Source organism: Myotis yumanensis, unplaced genomic scaffold, assembly GCF_028538775.1.
Source record: "Myotis yumanensis isolate MYYU_CA2020_CCGP unplaced genomic scaffold, mMyoYum1.0.hap1 SCAF_3, whole genome shotgun sequence".
Classification (NCBI taxonomy): Eukaryota; Metazoa; Chordata; class Mammalia; order Chiroptera; family Vespertilionidae; genus Myotis; species Myotis yumanensis.
This window is the reverse complement of record NW_027223754.1, coordinates 106626002-106650283: the sequence shown is the minus strand read 5'-3', so window position 1 is coordinate 106650283 and position 24282 is coordinate 106626002. Positions and strand designations below refer to the sequence as shown.

Genomic DNA, 24282 nt, shown 5'->3' with positions numbered 1-24282 from the left:
GAACCAATGCTCAACCATTGAGCCACACTTGCTGGGCTGCCCTCATTTTTTGGCTCAACTAGTGAGCTTTATGCCCTTAGACAAACCATCTTATCTCTCTGCAACTGCCTTTTTGTGCAGTATGGGAGTGGAATCCATGTTCTAAGTCAGTGGTTCTCAACCTTCCTAATGCCACAACCCTTTAATACGCCGGGTATTCATATGTGGGCGTATCTGCATGTGGGCGGACCCGCCTGGAGACGGATAAAGGAGCGGTGTCTCGGTTCCTAAGACCATCGAAAATATGTGTTTTCCGATGGTCTTAGGTGACCCCTGTGAAAGGGTCATTCGACCCCCAAAGGGGTCGCGACCCACAGGTTGAGAACTGCTGTTCTAAGTGAAGCATAGTAACCTCCATCTTGTATAAAAACGGCTGTTTGAAATTCTCTGCTATTGTTAGATAGTCCCTTGTTCTGTAAAATCTGTCATTTTTAGACAGTCTCTTATTCTATAAAATAACTGTTTTAGTTTGAATAATAGAAAAAGGTAAAAACTTAACTGTCTGACCTTGCAAGCTAGCCATCTAACATAATGGACTAATACTGATAATAATTCCCATATTCTTATGCCAAATGTTTGTTCTTTATGTATCCAAGATTACAAATTGTCCCTAACAATAACTCACACAGAGCTCTTTGTAAAATCTGCAGACAAAGCAGCTCAAAAGGTATAAATACGGGAAGCTTCCTGTGTGACTTCGCTCAGAGATTTGGAAGAAACACCTCCCTCTGGACCACGCACAATAAATGACTGCTAATTAATTGGCTCATTAAAGCATCTCGTATCTATCCCGCTGATTTACGATACAACATAAGATCCCTTCCAGTGATAAGCTCTAAGGTCCATGATCACCATAAAGTGATTAAATCAACTGGGTAGTCAGGGCATTGTAAAGTTCCATCTTACTGCACTATAAGCCAGCAGGATAATTCTCCACATATCTTTGTTAAGAACTATCATTGCCAAAAATATTTCATAAGTTCTTACCAAATGGAAAGCACTATGCTAGCCACTGTGGGGCATAGAAAGAATTTCCCCCTTTCCTTCAAAGGTTCACAATCTAGTTAAAGAGAAAAATAATTCCAAGAAAAGGTCATGAATGAAAAATGCCTCACATTCTCCAATGGCTTTGAAGTCAGGCAGGCTGAGTTTGACAACTGGTTCCACCACTATGAGCTCTCCTGCAAGTCACTTAATCTCAATTTCTTCATCTGTAAAGTGGGCATAATAATGGCACCTAGGCTGCAGGGTAATTGCAAGAGTTAAATGAAATTACACATGCATGGTGCTTGGCACATAATTAATTGCAAAACAAATTGTTAATAGCAAATTGTTATTGGATACTCTGCATAGGCACTCTGATAGGCCCTGGGAACATAGAGATGAGGAACAGGGTTCCTGCCTTGGAGAAGCTCACCAGATGGTAGAGAAACAAGTACCAAGTACAATGTCCTGAGAGGCCTGTGACACAGCCAGGTAGGAGGGGCATGGACACAGGGAAGGCTTATGGTCCTGACTACAGGACATTGAGTAGAGGTAAGTCTGTGCTGAATCTTGAAGCACAGCCAATGGTCTGCACCCAGGTTAAGGAAGTAGAGCATTCCTGGTGAGGGAACACATGTAAAGAAGCCATGCAACTGTGCTTTTGCAAAAGTGAATGCACTTGAGCAAGACTGAGTGTGTATAGGAAGAAGTGAGCCTGCACATTAGTTCCCAAAAGAAGGTATATGCATAGGAAATGTTTCCTTTCTTAATCGGACACACGTTTTGACACACCCGCAGGAAGCTCAGAGCTCATTTTTTAGGCTTAAATGTTATAGAATTTGCCTGAATCTAGGTTTTCTGGTGTAATTATTCTCTTCCCCTAGCCTCCTTTACATCCTGGACCTCAACCATTAACCTGGTTTTTAGTTTTAGGGTATGGTACCATTAATTATAAACTGCCTTGCCTAAACCGGTTTGGCTCAGTGGATAGAGCGTCGGCCTGCGGACTGAAAGGTCCCAAGTTTGATTCAGGTCAAGGGCATGTACCTGGGTTGCGGGCACATCCCCAGTAGGAGATGTGCAGGAGGCAGCTGGTCGATGTTTCTCTCTCATCGATGTTTCTAACTCTCTATCTCTCTCTCCCTTCCTCTCTGTAAAAAATCAATAAAATATATTAAAAAAAAAATTATAAACTGCCTTGAATCCTTTTTTTTAATACAGATGGCATGTAAATAAATAGATAAATAAATAAATAAACTATCTACACTAATAAAAGAGAAACATGGTAATTGGCGTACAACCGCTACCCTTTTCATTGGCTAATCAGTGAGTATATGCAAATTAACTGTCAGCCAAGATGGCGGCCAGCAGCCAGGCAGCTGGAAGCGAACATGAGGCTTGCTTGCTGCAGTGAAGGAGGACTCCAACGTTCCCCGCCTGCACTGCCAGCCTCTGAGCTACAACTCTAAGCAACTATGTACTATGTTGCAAATAAGAAGATCAACAAAACCCCAGAAACCGGCTTTCATTCAGCCGGGCTTAGCAACATTGTATCGATGTTTTCAGCGGCGAGGCCTCAGAGCTAAAGCTGGCCCAGAATAAAAAAAAAAAAGAAAACAAGGAACGGTTGGAAGCTTCAGTCACTCGCTTCCGGAAAACAGCCCTCAGCCCCTCACCCAGACTGGCCAGGCACCCCAGTGGGGACCCCCACCCTGAACCAGGACACCCTTCAGGGCAAACCAGCCGGCTCCCACCCGTGCACCAGGCCTCTATCCTATATAGTAAAAGGGTAATATGCCTCCCAGCACCGGGATCAGCGGAGCAGTGAGGCTCCCGGCACCGGGATCAGCGTGACAGGGGGCAGCGCCCAAACCCCCTGATCGCCCTGCGGCTCTGTGTGTGACAGGGGGTGGGGCCACAACCTCCCTATCTGCCCTGCTCTGTGCCTGACAGGGGGGAGCTCCCCAATCCCCTGATTGCCCTGCGGCTCTATGTTCAACAGGGTGCAGTGCACCAACCCCCTGATCGGCCCTGCTCTGTGTGTGACAGGGTGCAGCGCCCCAACCCCCCCTCCCCCCACGGGCCCTGCTCTGTGTGTGACAAGGTAGAGCCATAATCTCTCTATCGGCCCTGCCCCGAGTGTGACAGTAGCGGCGCCCCAACCCCCTGATCGGCCCTGCTCTGTGGGTGATAGAGGGTGGCGCCCCACCCCCCCTCCACAGGCCTTGCTCTGTGTGTGACAGGGTAGAGCCATAACCTCCCCATTGGCCCTGCCCTGAGTGTGACAGGGTGCAGCGCCCCAACCCCCTGATCGGCCCTGCTCTGTGCGTGACAGAGTGCAGCGCCCCAACCCCCTTATCCGCCCTACTCTGTGAGTGACAGCGGGAAGCTCCTCAACCCCCTGATCAGCCCTGCTCTGTGGGTGATAGAGGGTGGTGCCCCAACCCCCCTCCACGGGCCTTGCTCTGTGTGTGACAGGGTAGAGCCATAACCTCCCCATTGGCCCTGCCCTGAGTGTGACAGGGTGCAGCGCCCCAACCCCCTTATCCACCCTGCTCTGTGTGTGACAGTGGGAAGCTCCTCAACCTCCTGATCAGCCCTGCTCTGTGCGTGACAGGGGGCAGCGCCCCAACCCCCTGATCGGCCCTGCTCTGTGCATGACAGGGGGTGGCGCCAAAACCTCCCCATCAACCCTGCCTTGAGTGTGACAGGGGGCGGTGCCCCAACCCCCCAATCGGCCCTACCCTGAGCGTGACTGAGGGTGGCATCGCAACCTCCCGATCCGCCCTGCTCTGTGCATGACGGGGCAGCGCCCCAACTCCCCAATCGGCCCTGCTCTGAGCCCGACCAGGGGCTGCACTTAGGGATTGGGCCTGCCCTCTGCCACCCAGGAGCAGGCCTAAGCCAGCAGGTCGTTATTTCCCGAGGGGTCCCAGACTGTGAGAGGGCACAGGCCGGGCTGGGGGACCGCCCCCCACCCCAAGTGCACAAATTTTTGTGCACCAGGCCTCTAGTATAATATGAAAGCATATGTATGAGAATGAAGTAAGAACCTGTAGGGTAAGCTCCCCAGGGTAGCAAGAGTTTGTCTTGTTCACAACAGTGTCCCCGGTGCCTAGGCCAGCACCTGGCACCCTATAGGAGCTCAATAAAGCACTGCTGACTCAGAAAGTAACATTAGGGAATATTTCACCTGAAGGAAGCCTTTTCCATAAGGCATACCAGGACTGAACTATGGGGCCATTTACTAGCCTGATCACATGTTTGAGTTCCATACTGGACTTCTTTGTATATTGTCCCTTAATTGTTTGGGCTGAAAGCTTTGCTGCTCCAGCTAGAAGGCACACTATACCTCAGGGACAGATGCTTTGCCATATGTCTGTGTATCCCAGAACTGCACCTAGCACAGAGCTCATCACAAAGCAACCTCCCCAAATTTCTGTGGCTTTAGCCTAATAAACACCCACAAATCTTTGTAGTTGAACAAAGTTGAAAACTGACTCCTCCAAGTCTGGCCATACATTTGACCATATAGAATATGGCACTTTCATTCATCCAGTTAGTCAATGGATATTTACTGAGTAAAAGAAGGAAAGAACTTTTTTTAAAAGGAATAGTTTATTGACTTTTAGAGAGAGAGGAAGTGGGAGGGGGAGAGAGAAACATTGATATGAAAGTGTAATATCGATTGGCTGCCTACTAGAGATTGAGTCTACAACCCAGGCATGTGCCCTGACTGGGAATCGAACCAGCAACCTTTTTGTACAGCTAAGATACCCAGGCACACCAGCCAGGGCAAAAACTGCTTTTTATTGGTCCATGGTGACGGCCTTTGCACACATTTTTCTCAAAATTTTTCTCATTATTTGACCCCTTCACACAAAAGGCAGAGAAGAGAAGGAGGAGCTTCCAGCCTCCTACAAAGGGACAGAGGCTCCTAAGGAGCAGAGATGGGGATGGTTAAAGCCACTGCTCTTCGCACTGGGGAACAGTTTCTCTCTGCTATCACCAAGAGTCAGCGTCAGGCCAAGGACTGGGATAGGTCACACACGAAGTACTCATGTTCTAGCTGTGCTCAGTGATTTCTGTGAGCCCCTGGTCCCAAATGGCTTCTCACACACATTCCTTCCTTTATTTTTATTTTTCTCATCTCTTTTCTCTCTCTGCCTTTCTCAATGAAAGGACTCCTTTAACAAGAGTTATCAGGTTTCAGTTGTCTATATCCCAGGAAATTACAATATCCTTTCCCCTTTCTCTTTTTAACAAGGATTGCACATTCAGGGCAAGTTGGCTCCTGGGCCTGCCCAGCTACTGCTCAGTCACAGAGTGGAAGCTTCTAAGCCTGCTCTCCTCTATTTTAAACCCCAGGGACCCTCCCACAGGAATTCTGAGAGCACCAGGCATCCTTGCAGAGATGGAATAATTCAAGCTGCTGCCTTTGGCCAGGCATTTGGCCACCAAGTCTCTTTCCACTCCATGGACAACTACAGCAAGAGGGAAAAATGGGAAACACAAAGTTATTTGTGATCTGACTGCTATCATTTAGAAAGAGAAACATTTGCTCTAACTGGTTTGGCTCAGTGGATAGAGCATAGGCCTGCAAACTGAAGTTCTCAGATTTTATTCCGGTCAAGGGCACATGCCCAGGTTGTGGGCTCCATCCCCAGAAGGCAGCCCATCAATGATTCTCTCTCATCATTGATGTTTCTATCTCTCTCTCCCTCTCCTTTCCTCTCTGAAATCAGTAAAAATATTTTTTACAAAAGAAAGAGAAACATTTCACTATATATGCATCAAATCATTATGTTGTACACCTTAAACTTACACAATATCATATGTCAATTATAAGTCAATTAAGCTGGAAAAAAATAAAGACAAATAAAAGGCCCAGAGAATAGATGGAATTATGAAAATATAGAAGAGGGAAAAAATGAGGGGAGAAGATAGAAGGGAGGGATCCCCATAAAGTCCCTTCAACCCTGGACTCTAGCTACCAAGAGTACAATGGAGGAAACGGGCTCTGAGGACAAGGCCCAAATAGGTCTTATTGAGAAAATTAGAAAAGATCAACATATTTATTATGGAAGTATGGGAGGCTGAGCAATGTTTACTGGATACAGCTCTGCTCTACAGGACAATTGGGGCAAATTGTTCCTCAGTGTAAAGGTGCATACTGGGTTCCCTAATTTAAAAGGCCTGGGAACTGTGCCCTTTCCCACCATGCATGAGCAGTGGAGTTCATAGGCTCATCACATATAGAAGGCTAGCATATCCAGAGCCCTCATTTTACAAGTGGGAACACCATGGCTGAGAGGTCATGTGATTTTCTAAGTTCACTCAGGGGCTGAATGATGGAAATCACTCTTTCTGGGGAGGTCTAGCCAGACATATGTATCACCAAAGTAGCTCAGGGTGAAGGTTAGGGGCTAGCTGAAAATGGGAGGCTGTGTCTTTGGCTGTGATTCTGCCAGGGAATGGAAATACTGTAAGTGGTTACAGAGGGTGCAATCTGTTTCCTAGGAGATCGTGGGGGGCAGGGTGGTGAAGCTGGTTAATTGAGATGGGTGAGGGTGGGGGTAGGCAGGCACTGCCAAGCTTTCAGATCCAGTGTCATTCTGGTAAACAAGTGCAACCTTCAGCTCCCTGGGGGTCTGGGGAGCAAATGTGTGCATCTTGAAGTCTTTTCCAGCAGCTGTTTGCAGGATGATGCAGTCTCTCCAGATTTCCCCAGCTCCCAACTCAGGAAGTAGAGATGCTGAGAATCTCTTCTCCAGCCTCCTCTCCAGCCTAGAGAGTCAGCTGCCTGAGCATTTCCTGGCCTAACTAAGATGGGTAATGAGTAGCTAAGAGGGAGGGGATAAATGCCCTAGGCAACTTAGAGCTGGACAGTTTATGACAGGGGCATCTGCAGTTGGTGACGCTCTTAGGAAAGTTATTTCTCTGAACCCTGGGAAGTTGCATGCTGTTTTCACTGAGTGAGCCCCAAGGTAAGCGCAGAGACTATTGTGTCTTCAGGGGGCCTGGCTAGGAATCCTGTGAGGGGATAGGTGAGTGGTGCTGAGGGTCTTGGGGAGGGTTGATTCAAGTTTCAGAGCAGTCTGGAAACACCCAGGCTAATGTCTTTAACTTAGCCCCAGGCTGGGATGTCCTTGGCATTTCAATTTGACTCTCAGAACTTGAGTTTGATATTTTCTCTCTTGAATGGTAGAACTGTGCACTGTGGGCAGTTTCCCAAGACCCTGTCTGGCTCAGAGTAAGACAATTTGAGCTAGACACTGATCCTGACTCCCCTTCAGTCTTCTGTTAAGGTGCTAAAAATTGTGTCCTGGAAAATAATCAGATACTCTGGAAGCCAAGAATGGGCTTGGGGAGCTCCCAGGTAGGAGCCCTGTGGGAGAGGGGAAAGCTGACACCAGGCCAGCCATTCCAGAGTCACTTAAGGGCCAAAAGTTGATTGTTACGACCCCAACCTCTGTCACAAGAACTCAAAACCCACCCCAACCCTGCATCCACAGCCTCTGCACCCAGTCACCTTTTGCTTTTACACCTGTATCTGTTTTGTTTGTTTGTTCAGTTACTTTGCACTCCTTCATCAGTTGGCCAGGGCAGAGCTATGACATGTGGGAAGGAGCACCTGGTAGGGCCCAAGTTCTGAGGTTGAACACTGGAATGGGTTTGCTGCTCTAAAGCTGTGTGTGCTGCACCCATTTTTGGAGCTTTCTGCTGCAGTGGTGGTGGAGGGGAGTAACAATGTGTGGGAACCATGACAGAGAAACCTGGTAGTCAAGGCTAATTAAAGCAAGAGGCCTTGTTGTCAATACACTGGACTGTCCAAGGCCACTCTGTGCCTAGGCTAAGATACCATAAACAGCTGCAAGGTCACAGCGATCTCACAGTATACTGTACCTTGCTGTAGCCAATATGATTGATGATGTCACTGTTGGCAACTAGCCTCTTTTGTGTAAGTAGTATTAAAAGTATCTTACTAAGGCCAGTGTGCTGGGCAGAGCAGAGGCTAGAGAACTCAGAGAAGCAGAAGCAGTAGGCAGACAGGATGTAGCTATCAGAGAGGAGAGCTCAGACAGAGCTGAGTGCTGGTACTGCTATGATGTAAGGCTAAGAGCTCACAGAGAGCTCAGATATAGCTACCATGTTAACTAGCTAGAGTGTGCTGGAGAGATGGAGCTGGGAGAGAAGCTTGGAGGTAGTTACTATGTGAGGCTACAGAGGCCAGCCAGTGCTGGGCAGGAGAGACAGGAGAAGCTGCTGAGAGCTTAGGTATCTCTATGATTTGAGGTGGTGAGTCTACAGGGCAGTGTGCAGCTGCTCAGGTAATAGCTGTGTATAGAGAGACTAACGCTGCTTTTGTGGGAAAGATATATCTATTTACCAGCCGGTGTTTGGCTGCCTGTCTGTATATGGGGCTTTGCTGTGAAGGACTGTTCTGTGTGATGGCTATATGGCCACTGGCTTCTGCAATAAAGACTCATTCTTATACTGTATACCCACAACTTCTCAGGGCTTCTCCGTCAGCCCAGCCACCGAGAATTGAATTGTACTCAGAGCACCAGAGCTGTGTCAGAGTTCTTGCTGTCTCTGACACAGTGTCTAGGGATTAATAGCATGGGATTTAGCCTCAATCAAATCCAACTCTGCTGTTGACTAATTCTGTGACCTTGAATAAGCTGTTTCATGTTTCTGAGCGTCGGTTTTCCTTAGCTGAAAAAAAAATAGAGGTAGTAATATCGATATCTTGGGAGGTTGTGATACTCTACATATATCCTTACATTAATGCAGGTGAACATTCAGGAAGAAGCAGCTGGCATCACCAATGTCAGGATAGAGGTTAGGGGGCTTTGTCTCTGAGCCAGTTACTGATTTCCCTCACCCCCATGTTTCTTTGAGCGAACCTTAAGAAAAGGAGAAAGTGCCCTAGCCAGTTTGGCTCAGTGGTTGCAGCATCAGCCCAAGGACTGAAGGGTCCCGAATTTGATTCAAGTCAAGGGCAAGTATCTCTGTTGCAGGCTCAATCCCCTAACTGGACTGGACCGGTTGGGGTGCATGTGGGAGGCAACCTGCCCATGTGTCTCTTTCACAACAATGTTTCTCTCTCTGTCTCTCCTGCTCCCTTCCACTCTCTCTAAAAAAATCAATAGATGAGGATTTAAAAGAAAAAGAAAGAAAGGAAGAAAGAAAGAGAGAAAGAAAGAAAGAAAGAAAGAAAGAAAGAAAGAAAGAAAGAAAGAAAGAAAAGAGGAAAATAATATTAATGAGTTCCCATTGTCCATTGGGGGCATTCATACTTACATATTTCACTTAATCTTTAAATTGTCTGTTAAGCTTTTGGGATACAAATGAGTAAACTGAGGCTGGAGCAGAAGGATAATAGGTAGTAAATGGCAGAGCGGATCATGCTATTATACTATAGACAGATATTTAGGTTTGGAAATTTCAGAACAATACCAGCCTAGAGTGAGGAGATGACCTGAATCTCAGCAGCTGTACCATGGTGCACAGCGTCCCTTTCCAAAAGGGGACTGCAAAATGTCCTCCAAGAATGATTGTTTGGGGTGGCTGTCTCTCCTCCTATGGAGCACACATCCACTGACCTTTCAGTTCTGGAGCTAGTTGGTTCAATAATCCTTTGTTTATGGTTTCATGCCTTGCTGTTTCCATTGTAGCAGTGTTTTCTGACAAAATGTACATTTCTTGAGAAGTGACCTCATTTTTCTCATCTGTAGGAAAACAAAAGTGATTCTATCCAATGGTGTTGTGATGTGGAAGTATGTCAGTAACTGAAAAATGCTCTCGCACTCCGCCAAGAATAATTTAAAATGTTCTACAGCAGGTAGTGATGGTGGTAGTGTGTATATGTGAGGAAAATAGGGTACTTCCAATTCCATCCAGAGAGGGTATAAAACCCAATTATAAAAAATCCTAGCCTACTCATCAATGCCCAGGCCCCTCTCTAGAGAAACCCCTGGGGCCTGGAGTCCCAAGCAAGATGAACCCCAAAAGACCTACATCAAGACATGTCATAATTACAATGGCAAATGTTAACAACAAAGAGAGAATCTTAAAGGCTGCAAGAGAGAGACAGAGTTACCTACAAAGGATCCCCCATCAGCTTATCAAATGATTTCTCAACAGAAACACATCAAGCCAGAAGTGAAAGGAATGAAGTATACAAAGTGATACAAAGCAAGGGACTGAATCCAAGAATACTCTATCCAATGAAGCTATCACTCAGGCAGACAAAAAAAGGCTAAGGGAGTTTATCACTACCAAGCCAGCAATGCAAGAAATGCTAAAGGGAATGCTGTAAAAATAAGAAATAGAAAAGGAGGAAGGAACACAAGCATAAAGCTTAGAAATTGCTACAAACAAGTACCTATCAATAATAACATTAAACATAAATGGATTAAATGCTCCAATCAAAAGACATTGAGTGACTCAATGGATAAGAAAGCATGACCTATATATATGCTGTCTACAAGAGACCCACCTCAGAACAAGGGACTCACACAGACTAAAAGTGAAGGGATGGAAAAATATATTTTAGGCAAATGGAAATTAGAAAAAAGCTGGGATATCAATACTAATATCTGACAAAATAGACCTCAAAGTGAAGATCATAACAAGAGACAAGGATGGCCACTTCATAATACCAAAGGGATCGATACAACAAGAGGCTATAACCCTGGTAAACATATATGCACCCAATGCAGGAGCACCCAAATATATAAAAAAAAACTCCTGGAAGATATCAGGGGAGAGACTGGCAGCAATACAATCATAGTAGAAGAGTTTAATACCCCATTAACATCATTGGAAAAATCCTCTAGACCAGTGGTTCTCAACCTGTGGGTTGCAACCCCTTTGGCGGTCGAACAACCCTTTCACAGGGGTCGCCTAAGACCATCCTGCATATCAGATATTTACATTACGATTCATAACAGTAGCAACATTACAGTTATGAAGTAGCAACAAAAATAATTGTATGGTTGGGTCACAACATGAGGAACTGTATTTAAAGGGCCAGAAGGTTGAGAACCACTGCTCTAGACAAAAAATCAGCAAAGAAATAGCAATCCTAATTGACTCACTAGATCAGAATGACTTAATTGACATCTTCAGAACATTCCACCCCAAAGCTACAGAATATATATTCTTCTCAAGTGCACATGGGACATTTTCAAAGGTAGACCATGTATTGGGACACAGGCAAAGTCTCTCCAAATTCAAGAAGATAGAAATCATATCAAGCATCTTCTCAGATCACAATGGCATAAAATAAGAAATCAACTACTGCCGGAGTCCATTCATTGTCTTCACTAGCTGAATTTAGACAGACCCCCAAAAGCTAGTAACCTTTGAATTCCTAGCAAAGGTCAGAACTGCACCACCCAGTTAATCTAGGAACCACCCAGTTAATTTAGGTAATAACAGCTGAAGCATCCCCACCTTAGTTCCCTTAATTCCTTAGATACTTGTGTAAATCCTTGTTGATTATTGTTGATCAGATATTCTGCCTATTTCTGGAAATTGTCTACCAATGAGCTAATCCATGTGTCATTCAAACCTCCTTACCCTAAGGCTACCCCAGACAAACCTCCTTACCCTAAGGCTACCCCAGACAAACCTCCTTACCCTAAGGCTGCCCCAGACAAACCTCCTTACCCTAGGGCTACCCAAGACCGAAATAAAAGCTTGGAGCGGCCTAAGCATCGGTGGAAGTCCTTCGGGACTTGCCCGCCTGGTCCCCCAATATTGCAAAATTATCTCGTGTCTTTTTCTTTCACTTGTGTGCGGCTCCTCTTTCAGATACCGAACCCTACTCCACGCAGAATGTGGAGGGAGTGTTACTCGACAAACTACAATAAAAACAATCACAAAAATTCAAACACTTGGAGGCTGAATAGCATACTATTAAACAATGATTGGGTTACCAAAGAGATCAAAGAAGAAATAAAAAACATCCTGGAGACAAACAACAATGAAAACACAACAATCCAAAATCTGTGGGACACAGAGAAAGCAGTCCTGAGAGGGTAGTTCATAGCATTACAGGCCTACCTTAAAAAAATAAGAAAACCTGGTAATAAACCATCTAACTCTGCAACTTGAAAAATTAGAAAGAGAGCAACAAGAAAAGCCCAGAGTGAGCAGAAGGAAGGAAATAATAAAGATCCGAGCAGAAATAAATGACATAGAGACCAAAAAAAAAAAAAAAATACAAAAGATCAATGAAACCAAGAGCTGGTTCCTTGAAAGGATAAACAAGATTGATGAACCACTAGCCAGGCTAACCAAGAAGCAAAGAGAGAGGACCCAAATAAACAAAATCAGAAATGAAATAAGTGAAATAACAACAGACCCCACAGAAATATGAAGAATCATAAAAAAGAAAAATACAATGAGCAATTCTATTCCAACAAATGGGTCAAGCTAGATCAGTGGTTCCCAAATTTATTTGGCCTACCGCCCCCTTTCCAGAAAAAATATTACTCAGTGCCCCCTGGAAATTAATTTTTTTAAAATTTTAATAGCAATTAAACAGAAAATATATGTATTAATGTTTCTACCTTTTTAGTAAAATATAGTAAAGAAAGGTGTAAATTAGAAACATTGAAGTTTGAAATTATGAAACTATTTATTGAACTCAGAATAGAAAGGTAATACATCAGTGATTCCCAAAGTGGGCGCTACCGCCCCCTGGTGGGCGCTGCAGCGATCCAGGGGGGGTGCGGTGATGGCCACAGGTGCATTTGGGGGCGATGAATAACTGTAAGGGGGCGGTGAAAGCATAAAAGAAAGAAGAGAAGATTTAGAAAAATTGATTTATGTATTCCGCTCATAACGCTTAATTTTTCTTTGAACAACGTACTGGACGTTGGCTCGGTTCCCACATACTCCCTCACTTGCATTGAGGTATGTGCAATCAAGCACTGCTACTGTTGACGTGGTGCCACTGAATTGCCGTTCCAAAACACGTGAGCACTATGAGCATTGCTGCGGGCAACTGCCACTCCTGCGATTGGTCGATCGCAAGGCCAAAGCCTGGAACGGCAGCGGCAGTACTGGCTACTGGCAGTACTACCAGCAGATTTTGGAGCATGCTATGAATCAGGAGATTTCCCGTAATTATTACAGGAAAATTACGGCGTAATATAACTCTAAGTTAGATTGTTGTGATATTGTGACAAGTTAAAGTTAACTAACAAATAGTGAGACTCTAATTGGTGAGTATTATTTATTTATTTTGTAATAATTATATGCGTTTTATAATTAATAATATCATGTTTATAATGTATTACCTTTCTATTCTGAGTTCAATAAATAGTTTCATAATTTCAAACTTCAATGTTTCTAATTTACACCTTTCTTTACTATATTTTACGAAAAAGGTAGAAACATTAATACATATATCTTTCTGTTTAATTGCTATTAAAATTTTTAAAAATTAATTTCCAGGGGGCGCTGAGTAATATTTTTTCTGGAAAGGGTGCGGTAGGCCAAATAAGTTTGGGAACCACTGATTTACACAGACTCTACATACGCATATCTGGTTCTCCATGCCCATGCAGCCATTTTGAAGGAAAGGCACTTCCTGACAGCTAATGGATCTCCTATTCAATATCTTAAGATCTGGAATACTGTACAGCAGTAAAAAAGAAGAATCTCTTACTTTTGAGACAGCATGGAGGGACCTGGATGGTATCATGCTAAGTGAAATAAGTCAGTCAGAGGAAGACAAGTATCACATGATCTCACTCATATGTGGAATCTAAGTAACAAAATAAACTGATGAACAGAGTGGATCCAGAGACATGGAAGCATGGAACACGGTGCGGAATCTCAGAGGGCAGGTGGGGGAGGGTAGGTAGGAGGTAATCAACCAAAGATCTTGTATGCATATATGCATAGCCCATGGACACAGACAGTGGGGTGGTGAGGGCCAGGGTGGGGGCGGGCTGGAGGGGTCAATGGGAGGAAAAAGGGAGACATATGTAATACTTTCAACAATAAAGATTTTAAAAATAAATAAATAAATACCATGAGATCTATAGACTTCTATCAGCAGTCTACCTTCCCATAGAAGTGGTAGTTATATACTGCTGAGGACATCAAAAGGCATAAACGAGATTTCAGAAGGAAACAGGAAGACTGATCTAGCTGCCAAGGCGGCTGCTAGGGAGCCATTAACTAAGAACATGGAAGCACCTTTAACCTGGGAAGATTCTCTTAGAGAATTGAAACCTCAATACACCTCAGTTGAAAAGGAATGGGCCCTTGCTAGGGGATATTCTCTGCATACCTCAGGATGGATATAAACTAAGGAAGGTAAACTACTTTTGCCTGAGGCCAGTAGATGGAAAGTTATTCAAACCCTACACCAGGCCTTTCACTTGGGGAGCGATAAGACCCACCAAATGATCCAGCACTTATTTACTGACAAGAATATCTTGGAAAACCACCCAATGGGTCATTAGGGCCTGTGAGATATGCTGAAAGAATAATCTCCAGAATAAAAATCTTGCCCTACCTGGAACTCAAAGGACAGGAAAACACCCTGGGGAAGACTAGCGAGGGACTGCTGGCTCTGTCTTCCCCTCTCATCAACTATCTACATGGCAGCCCCAACCTCCTTGCATGCATGGGCCAACTCCAGGCTATCCTTCCACTATAAGATATATGGAGGGCACCCATTCCAACTCATGCATCTCAATGAACTTTATAACTTCCCAATCACAAAACGACAAGAGGAACAGTCATATTTTAACAACATAACTGAACACTCACAGGCAGAGCCGTTCAGCTACTACAGTCATATTTAAACAACATAACTGAACAGTCATCCAATGAGGTCCCCATCTTAGGATCAGTAACAACCAATACCATCCTAGCATATCAGGCACCTCTTTGCATCAAGGGAACACTCCCAGCAGGAAATGTTTTAGGACATCTTGATCAACACTTATGTAACTTTACTCTCAAACTACAGCCTTCCTCTGACTAGGCTAACTTTTTCATCTCTCAAACAGTCCCTTTTCAGAAACTTGTTCAATTCTCAGCCAGGCCTACCATCTCATTAACCTTCCCAACAATTGATATTCCTTTCCTGTGTTAGCTGTTTCCCATGGCAGAGTTGCAATTCACAATTGCAATCTAACTGTCGCGGACTTCCCTCCCACGGTCTCACACATTCTAAATTTTGGGTAAAGACAGAGGAAAAATATATTTTTTGAGAACACCACCACTGGGGCTACACAGGTCAATCCCAAAGGCCTTTTCCAGCCCTTTATGAGGCAAACTTGGATGGAACGTTCTCTGTTTAGGAAAATGAGAACAAGTTCACTCAGCTCTTCACCACTGAGAACACTTTCTGCTTAGAAAATCAGGGAATCTTCTTTCTGTATGGCACCAATACCTATCTCTGTCTCCCAGTCAACTGGACAGGGACCTGCACCCTAATCTATCTCACCTTGAAATAGACATTGCCCTAATAATCAGTCCTTTAAGGTTCCTGTCACCACTCACACTTGAACCAGGAGGGGCATTGTCCTTCTTCCCCTCCTTGCCAGCCTAGAAATAGCTATAGGCCTAGGCACTGGGATAGGGGACTTAGCAACCTTCCTTTCTCACTATCAAAGCCTATCCAAAGACCTTGCAGATAGCTTTGAGGAAATTGCCCAAAACATTGTTACAGCACAGGACCAGATTCATTGGCAGCAGTTACTCCCAAATCAGAGAGGACTTGACCTCCACACTGCTGAGAAAGGGGGGCTATGTCTATTCCTAGGGGAAGAATGCTGTTTTTACGCCAGCCAGTCTTATATAGTAAGAGATGGGGCCCAAGAAACTAGTTAATAGGGCCTCAAAAGTCCAATAACAAATTTCAAAATCCTGGATACCTGGCTACAGAATCTTATCTGGACCTCCTGGCTTCTACCCTTTCTATAATCATACTGGTTTTACTGTTTGGACCCTGCCTTTTAAACTTACTATATGCTTTATTTCCACCAGGATAGAAGCAATCAAGTTCCTAATGGTTGTGGAAATGGGACCCCGAATGTCAGCTCCCATCTTCCATGGTCCCTTAGATCATCCACCTCCAATGGAGTCCTAACAATCCCTCTTCAGCAGGAATTAGCCAGAGTGGTCATCACCCCTGTTCCTAACAGTAGTTGGGGGTCTCCAAATCAGAGGAGGGAATGAGGAGATAGAAGAGGGATAGGTAGTTAGGGATGAGACTATGGGTGGGGAGGAAAATAGGGAAGTTCAAGAATAAGAAGATACAGTTTGCTGACTAGTTGCTAAGGAACCCGGCTGGACCAAAACCCAGCTAGGTGGAAGTTGCTGAAGCAACCCAACTGGGCAGGGAAAAACCAACACCCCTAGACAGAGCTTCCTCTACCCTTATACAGAGAGCTTCTGTGGAAGAACCAATCAGAAGCCAGCAGGGCATATCTTTACCCCTAGACATAGTGCTTCTTGGGTTCCCTCCCTGCTAGAGAGTTTATCTCTCAATAACCTTTGCTTTTGCTTTTGCTTACCTGTTTGTCCATGAAATTGTTCTTCAATTTTGCAAGACAATGAACCCAGATCCAATCACAGCACTTTGGTTTTATCAGGGCCTTTTGTTTCCCATCCGACTCCTCCTTCTGGGTTTAATCTCCTTCTCTCTCCCCTTGTAGTCTCTAGTCCAGCAGCCTTCTCTCGTAGTGATCTCTTTTCCAAATGCTGTCTTCTGTAGTCAGCTCTGTGTAACACAAAGTGAAGGAGAAATTGTCTAATGAGTCCACACAATGCAGACAGCCAAATAAAATATCCTGACACAATGAGTCCACTTCACTTTGTTTAATGCTATCTGTCACACCATCTACATGCTGGGGTAACAATAGTGACTGAGAATTTTAGCAACCTCTCTGTATGTTTGCCATCTCACAAAAGGAAAGATATTTAAATACTAGAGGCCCAATGCACAAAATTCGTGTAAGAGTGGGCCTTCCTTCCCTCGGCTGCCAGCACCAGCTTCTCTCTGGCACCCGGGACCCGGGCTGGCTTCCCTCCAGTCCCAGCTTCGTCTGGAAAGACGTCCAGAATGATGTCCGGTCTAATTAGCATATTACCCTTTTATTATTATAGATACCTGCAAACAAATAAACAGCACACACAAAAAAACTTTCTTAGAGTTGGTGTATAATTGTGCACTGAAATCCATTCTCAAAATAGGAACTTCTGTAGAAAATGGTGTTTGCATGGCAACCCCTGTATTTTATTCATAGATGTATCTTTTTGCAAAATACAGAGCCAGTATTGACTGCAACAGCTTTTGTAACTCCAAAGACATTGATATTCTTCTTTCTTGCATTGTTACAAAAGTACAAACCAGAGGAGTCCTATAGAATAAAATGCAATAAGCATCAGTTAGGTGCTTAAGTCTAGTTAAAGATAGAAACCATGTCTCCAACCTCACTATACTTATTTACTATTTGACAATATCATCAGTGAATAGTTAATATTCTGCTTCAATAGTTTTAGAAAACACAAGTGATTTCAGTTGTTTTCCTGAACTGACAATAAGATTTATTATTTTGTTTTGTTTTGTCTTAGAAAATAAATCAATAACATAGTACTTTCATTAATTTATAAAAATTTAACCATTAATATGGCTTTAAAATATATTTTGGAAAAATATTAATGTAAAACATGGAGACTGCCTTTTAAAAAATAAGTAAAACAAAAATAAATTTGAGGTTTTTCTGAAGAACATTTTCTAAGGTAGCTTCTTTTTTCTTCCCATCCCTACCTCTGCTCTGCAGATAAAAAAAGAAAAAGGAAAAAAGAACTTTTTTCAATGGAATTTTTTTAAAGGCAAAATTTGTTTACATTTTCTGGGGTACAGAATTCTAGGTTGGCATTCTTTCCTCTCAAGGCTAAATATTTCACTCTACTCTCCTTGCTTGCATGGTTTGTGAAGAGAATTAGATATAATTTTTATATTTTCATCTATAGGTATGATATTTTTCCTTTGTCTTTTTTCAGAATTTTTTCTTTACTTTGGTTTTCTATAATAAAAATGATATGACAAGAGTAGATTTGGGGGCCTTTATCTTCACTGGTATTCTCAGGTTCCTGAATATGTGATTTGGTGTCTGCCATTAATTGAGGGAAATTCTCAGTCATTATTGTTTAAAACATTTCTTCTATTCTTTTCTATTTTTCTTCTCCTTCTGGTATTTCATTATGAATATACTAGGGGCCCAGTGCATGAATTTGTGCACCTTGAAAGGAACTGTGGGCCATGTGAGGCTACGGTAGGCACAGGGGTGGATCTCAGCCCATCCTCCTCGCCCCAGCCCAGTCCCTCCTGCCGTGACCCCGAGTCCCCTGTCTGCTGGCAGCCTCACTCCCACTGCTGCCGCTCCCATGCACTGATGGGGCTGGCCCTGCTCGCAAGGGCTGGAGGCACAAGCAATTGGGGCTGGCTCCAGCAGCAGGTGCAAGCAGAGCTGGCACCATCAGCAGTTGCAAACAGCAGCTGCTGTCCCGATCACCCCTCAGGAACAGGGGGAGGTAGAGAAGCCCTGAGGGGCAATCAGGACCTGCAGCTGCCACTCGCACCCGCTGATGGCGCCAAGATATCGGGACTGGTGCCAGGCACCAGCAGTGGGTGTGAGCAGCAGCTCCGGCACTGGCTGCGGGTGCAAGTGGGGCCGTCATCGGCAGTGGGTGCAAGAGGTGATTGCTGGTCCCAATTTCCCCTCAGGAGCAGGGGAAGGTGGAGAAGCCCTGAGGGGCAATCGGGGCCAGCAGCCGCCGCTCACACCTGCTGACGGCGCCGAGAGATCGGGGGCTGGTGCTGGGTGCCGCCAATGGGTGCGAACAGCGACTCCAGCTCTAGCAGTAGGTGTGAGCTGGGGTGGCAAAGGCAGCAGGTGCGAGCACCGGGTGGGACCACAGAGTGTGGGAGCAAAGAATTTTCAGTAACCACCAGAGGCTCACCCTGATGACAGCGACAGGTGCCCCATCTTGGTCTGGTGCTCCCGGTCACCTGCTCCGCCATCCTGCTGCAGCCAACGTCTACCATGTTCTGCGCACGCCCCCCTGCTGGCCAGCGCATGTTATAGCAACTGGTTGTTCAGTTGTTCCGCCATTTGGTCTATTTGCATATTAGACTTTTATTATATAGGATTAGACCTTTTGTTGTTCTTTCACAGTTCTTGGATATTTGGCTCTGCCCCACCCCCATCTTTGTTGTCTTTGCTTTTCAGTTTTTGAAGATTCTACTGAGATATCCTCAAGTTCAGAGAATCTTTCCTCAAACTTGTAATATTATGTCCTTCAAAAGCACTCTTCATTTCTGTCACAGTGTTTTTGATCTCTAGAATTACTTTTTGGTTCTGTCTTAGGATTTCCATCTCTCTGCTCACATTGCCCATCTGTTCTTTATGCAATCTGTTTTATCCATTAGAGCAGTGGTTCTCAACCTGTTGGTCACGACCCCTTTGGGGGTCGAACAACCCTTTCACAGGGGTTGCCTAAGGCCATCGGAAAACACATATATAATTACATACTGTTTTTGTGATTAATCACTATGCTTTAATTATGTTCAATTTGTAACAATGAAAATACATCCTGCATATCAGATATTTACATTACGATTCATAACAGTAGCAAAATTACAGTTATGAAGTAGCAACCAAAATAATTTTATGGTTGGGAGTCACCACAACATGAGGAACTGTATTAAAGGGCATTAGGAAGGTTGAGAATCACTGCATTAGAGCCTTCAGCATAATAATCATAGTTGTTTGAAGTCCTTGGTGTGATAATTCTAACATCTGCCATGTCTGATTCTGATGCTTGCTCCATCTCTTTAAATTGTGGGGGGTTTTTGCCTTTTGTTTGTTTTGCATTATTGTTTTTTATAGCTGGCCATGATGTACAGGTAAAAGGAACTACTGTAAATAGACCTTTAAGAATGTGGTGGTAGTGAGGTATGGGGAAAGGGAAGCATTCTGTACTCCTACGATCAGGTCAGCCTTTTACTAAGCATATGCCTCTGCACTGTGGACTTCACAGTGTATCTTTTTTAAAATATGTTTTTATTGATTTTAGAGAGTGAGGAAGAGAGAGGGATAGAGAGATAAGAACATTGATCAGCTGTCACTTACTGGTGATCAAGCCCGCAACAAGGACATGTGTCCTGACCGGGAATGGAACAGATGAACTCTTGGTTCATGGGTCAATGCTCAACCACTGAGCCACATCAGCTGGGCAAGGTGTATCTTTCTTTAAAAGAATCTTTATTGCCCTAACCAGTTTGGCTCAGTGGATAGAGCATCAGCCTGCGAACTGAAGGGTCCCCCGTTCGATTCTGGTCAAGGGCATGTACCTTGGCTGCGGGCACATCCCCAGTGGGGGGTGTGTGCAGGAGGCAGCTGGTCGATGTTTCTCGCTCATCGATGTTTCTGACTCTCTATCCCTCTCCCTTCCTCTCTGAAAAAAATAAATAAAATATATTTTTTTAAAAAAGAATCTTTGTTGTTAGGAGAATCCATAGGCAGCAAAATAGCAGACATATGTCATAGCAATATCTTTACTGATATAGCTCCTAGGACAATGAAAACTAAAGAGAAAAGAAACAAATGGGACTATATCAAAATAAAAAGCTTTTGCACAGCAAAAGAAACCATCAACAAAACAACAAGAAAGCCCACTGCATGGGAGAACATATTTGCCAATGTTATCTCCAATAAGGGTTTAATCTCCAAAATTTACAGGGAACTCATACAACTTAACAAAAAGAAGATAAACAATCTGATCAAAAAATGGATAAAGGATCTACACTTTTCAAAAGAGGGCATACAGAAGGCCCAGAGACATATGAAAACATGCTCAAAGTCACTAATCATGGGAGAGAAGCAAATCAAAACAACAATGAGGTATCATCTCACACCTGTCAGAATGGGTATCATCAACAAATCAACAAACGACAAGTGCTGCTGGTGAGGTTATGGAGAAAAAGGAACCCTCATGCACTGCTGGTAGAAATGCAGACTGGTGCAGCCACTGTGGAGAACAGTATGGAGTTTCCTCAAAAAATTAAAAATGAAACTTTCATTTGACCCAGTAATCCCACTTCTAGGAATATATCCCAAGAAACCAGAAACACCAATCAGAAAGGATATATGCACCCCTATGTTCATAGCAATTTACAATAGCTAAGATTTGGAAACAGCCTAAGTGCCTATCAGCAGATAAGTGGGTTAAAAAACTGTGGTACATCTACACAATGGAATACTACACTGCTGTAAAAAAAAGAAGGAATTCTTATCATTTTCAATAGCATGGATGGAACTGGAGATCATTATGCTAAGCAAAATAAGCCAGTCAGAGAAAGATAAATATCACATGATCTCAGTCATTTGTGGAATATAATGAACAACATAAACTGATGAACAAAAATAGAACCAGAGTCATAGAAGTGTCGAACAGACTGTCCAATCTATGAGGGAAGGCAGGAGGTGAGGTGGTAAGAGATCAACCAAAGAAATTGTATGCAGCATATGAGCATAACCAATGGACACAGACAGTACAGGTGTGAGGGCATGTGCTGGGGGGTGGGAGCAGCCAGGGAGAGGTCAATGGGGGAAAAAGGAGACTCGTGTAATACTTTAAACAATAAAGAATTTAAATTAAAAAAAAAAAACTTATTAGTAGATGAATGGATTAGAAAACTGTGGTACATCTACACGATGGAATACTATGCTGTTGTTAAAAAGAAGGAACTCTTACCATTTGCAACAGCATGGATGGAACTGGAGAGCATTATGCTAAGTGAAACAAGCCAGTCAATGAAGGAAAAATACCACATGATCTCACTCTTTCATGGATAATTAAGACCATTACAAACTTTTGAACAATAATAAATACAGTGGCAGAGCTGCCTCAAACCGATTGTCGGACTGCAGTGGGAAGGCCAGGGAGGGTTGGGGGACAGGAGGGAGGGGAGTAAGAGATCAACCGAAGGACTTGTATGCATCCATATAACCATAACTAATGGACATAAGACACTGGGGGGTAAGGGAGGGCAGGGGCTTGTCAAGGGCGGGGGGGAAAAAAGGACACTTATGTAATACCCTTTGTAATACTTTTAGCGAAAAATAAAAAAAAAAAACTTATTCAATGTATTCCAATAAATAGTCACCCTTATAAAAAATAATCTTTATTGTTGACGCTGGGAAAGCAGCAGCACCAGGACCAAGATGGCAGCCAGCATGAGGCTGAAGAAGGAGCTTTTGAAGAAATCCGCAAATGTGGAATGAAAAACTTCCTTAACATCCAGGTTGATGAAGCTAATTTATTGATTTGGCAAGGGCTTATTGTTCCTGACAACCCTCCATATGATAAGAGGGCCTTCAGAATCGAAATGAACTTTTAAGCAGAATACCCATTCAAACCACTGAAGATCACATTTAAAACAAAGATCTATCACCCCAACATTGATGAAAAGGGACAGGTCTGTCTGCCAGTAATTAGTGCTGAAAACTGGAAGTCAGCAAAAAAACCGACCAAGTAATTCAGTCTCTCATAGCACTGTGAATGATCCCTAGACTGAGCACCCTCTTCAGGCTGACCTTGCTAAAGAATACTCCTAAGGTCCATTAAAAAAATCTGTAAGAATGTTGAAGAGTTTACAAAGAAATATGGGGAAAAGCGACCTGTGAACTAAAATCTGCCACAATTGGTTACATACAGCGAGTGTGAGCAGAGACCCTGAGCAATGCATTCAGACACCCCACAAAGCAGGTCTCTGTGGAAAAATGACACAGGCCACCACCTGGCATTTACTTGTGGCAGTTACTAACTTTCTACAGTTTTCTTCATCAAAAGTGGTCTTAGGTAATCTGTAAAGAAAGGATTAAAAATTTAAGATGTTCTAAAAAAAATCTTTATTGTTGAGAATATTACAAATGTCCCCCATTTTCCTCCATTGTTCCCTCCACCTGGTTCCCACCGCACTCCAGGCCTTCACCATCCTATTGTCTGTGTCCATAGGTAAGATCCTTGGTTAATCTCTTCCCGCACCACCCCCACCCCCTTCCCTCTGAGATTCATCAGTCTGTTCCATGTGTACTTGCCTCTTGTTCTATTTTATTCATCTTGGGCTTTTTTGTTGTTGTTAATCCTCACCCAAGAATATTTTTCCATTGATTTTTTTTAGAGAGAGTGGAAAGGAGAAGGAGAGAGAGAGAAACACCAAAGTGAGAGAGACACATTGATTGGTTGTCTCCTGCATGCACCCCAACCATGTCCGGGGAACCTGCAAACAAGGTATGTGCCCTTGACCGGAATCGAACCCAGGATTTTTCAGTCTGCAAGCCTAAGCTCTATCCACTGAGCCAAAATGGCTAGAGCTCATTGGTGTTGTTTTTTTTCATTACATTCCTTAATCATTTATTTTGATTTTTAGATTCAGTTGTTGGTAGATATGTATTTATTGCCATGTTATTGTTCATATATTTTATTTCTTCTTCTTCTTCTTCTCCTTCTTCTTCTTCTTCTTCTTCTCCTCCTCCTCCTCCTCCTCCTCCCCCTCCTCCTCTTCCTCTTCCTCTTCCTTCTCCTCCTCCTCCTCCTCCTCCTCCTCCTCCTTCTTCCTCTTCTTAAAAAATACCCTTCAACATTTCATGTAATACCGGTTTGGTGGTAATGAACTCCTTTAGCATTTTCTTGTTTGTGAAGGTCTTTATTCTAAATTGTACCTTTGCTGGGTAGAGTAATCTTGTTTGTAGGTCCTTGCTATTCATCACTTTGAGTATTTCTTGCCACTCCCTTCTGGCCTGCAAAGTTTCTGTGGATAAATCAGCTGACAGTCATATGGGCTCTCCCTTGCGGGTAACTAACTGCTTTTCTCTTGCTGCTTTTAAGATTCTCTCTTTGTCTTTAACCATTGGCATTTTAATTATGATGTATCTTGGTGTGGGCCTGTTTGGGTTCCTCTTGTTTGGAACTCTCTGTGCTTCTTGGACTTGTAAGTCTATTTCTTTTACCAGGTAGGGGGACGTTTTCTGTCTTTATTTCTTCAAATAAGTTTTCAATATCTTGCTCTCTCTCTTCTCCTCCTGGCACCCCCACAAAGTGAATGTTGGTTGCTTGAAGTTGTCCCAGAGGCTCTTACACTATCTTCATATTTTTGGATTCTTTTTTCTTTTGGTCTTCTGATTGGGTCCTTTTTCATGTCTTTAA

General features: G+C 43.7%; 1 pseudogene; it reads left to right on the top strand.

Moving 5' to 3' along the window:
• Window positions 1-22298: 22298 nt before the first annotated feature.
• Window positions 22299-22765, top strand: LOC139005165 (ubiquitin-conjugating enzyme E2 L3 pseudogene; annotated as a pseudogene).
• The last annotated feature ends 1517 nt before the right edge of the window (window positions 22766-24282 follow it).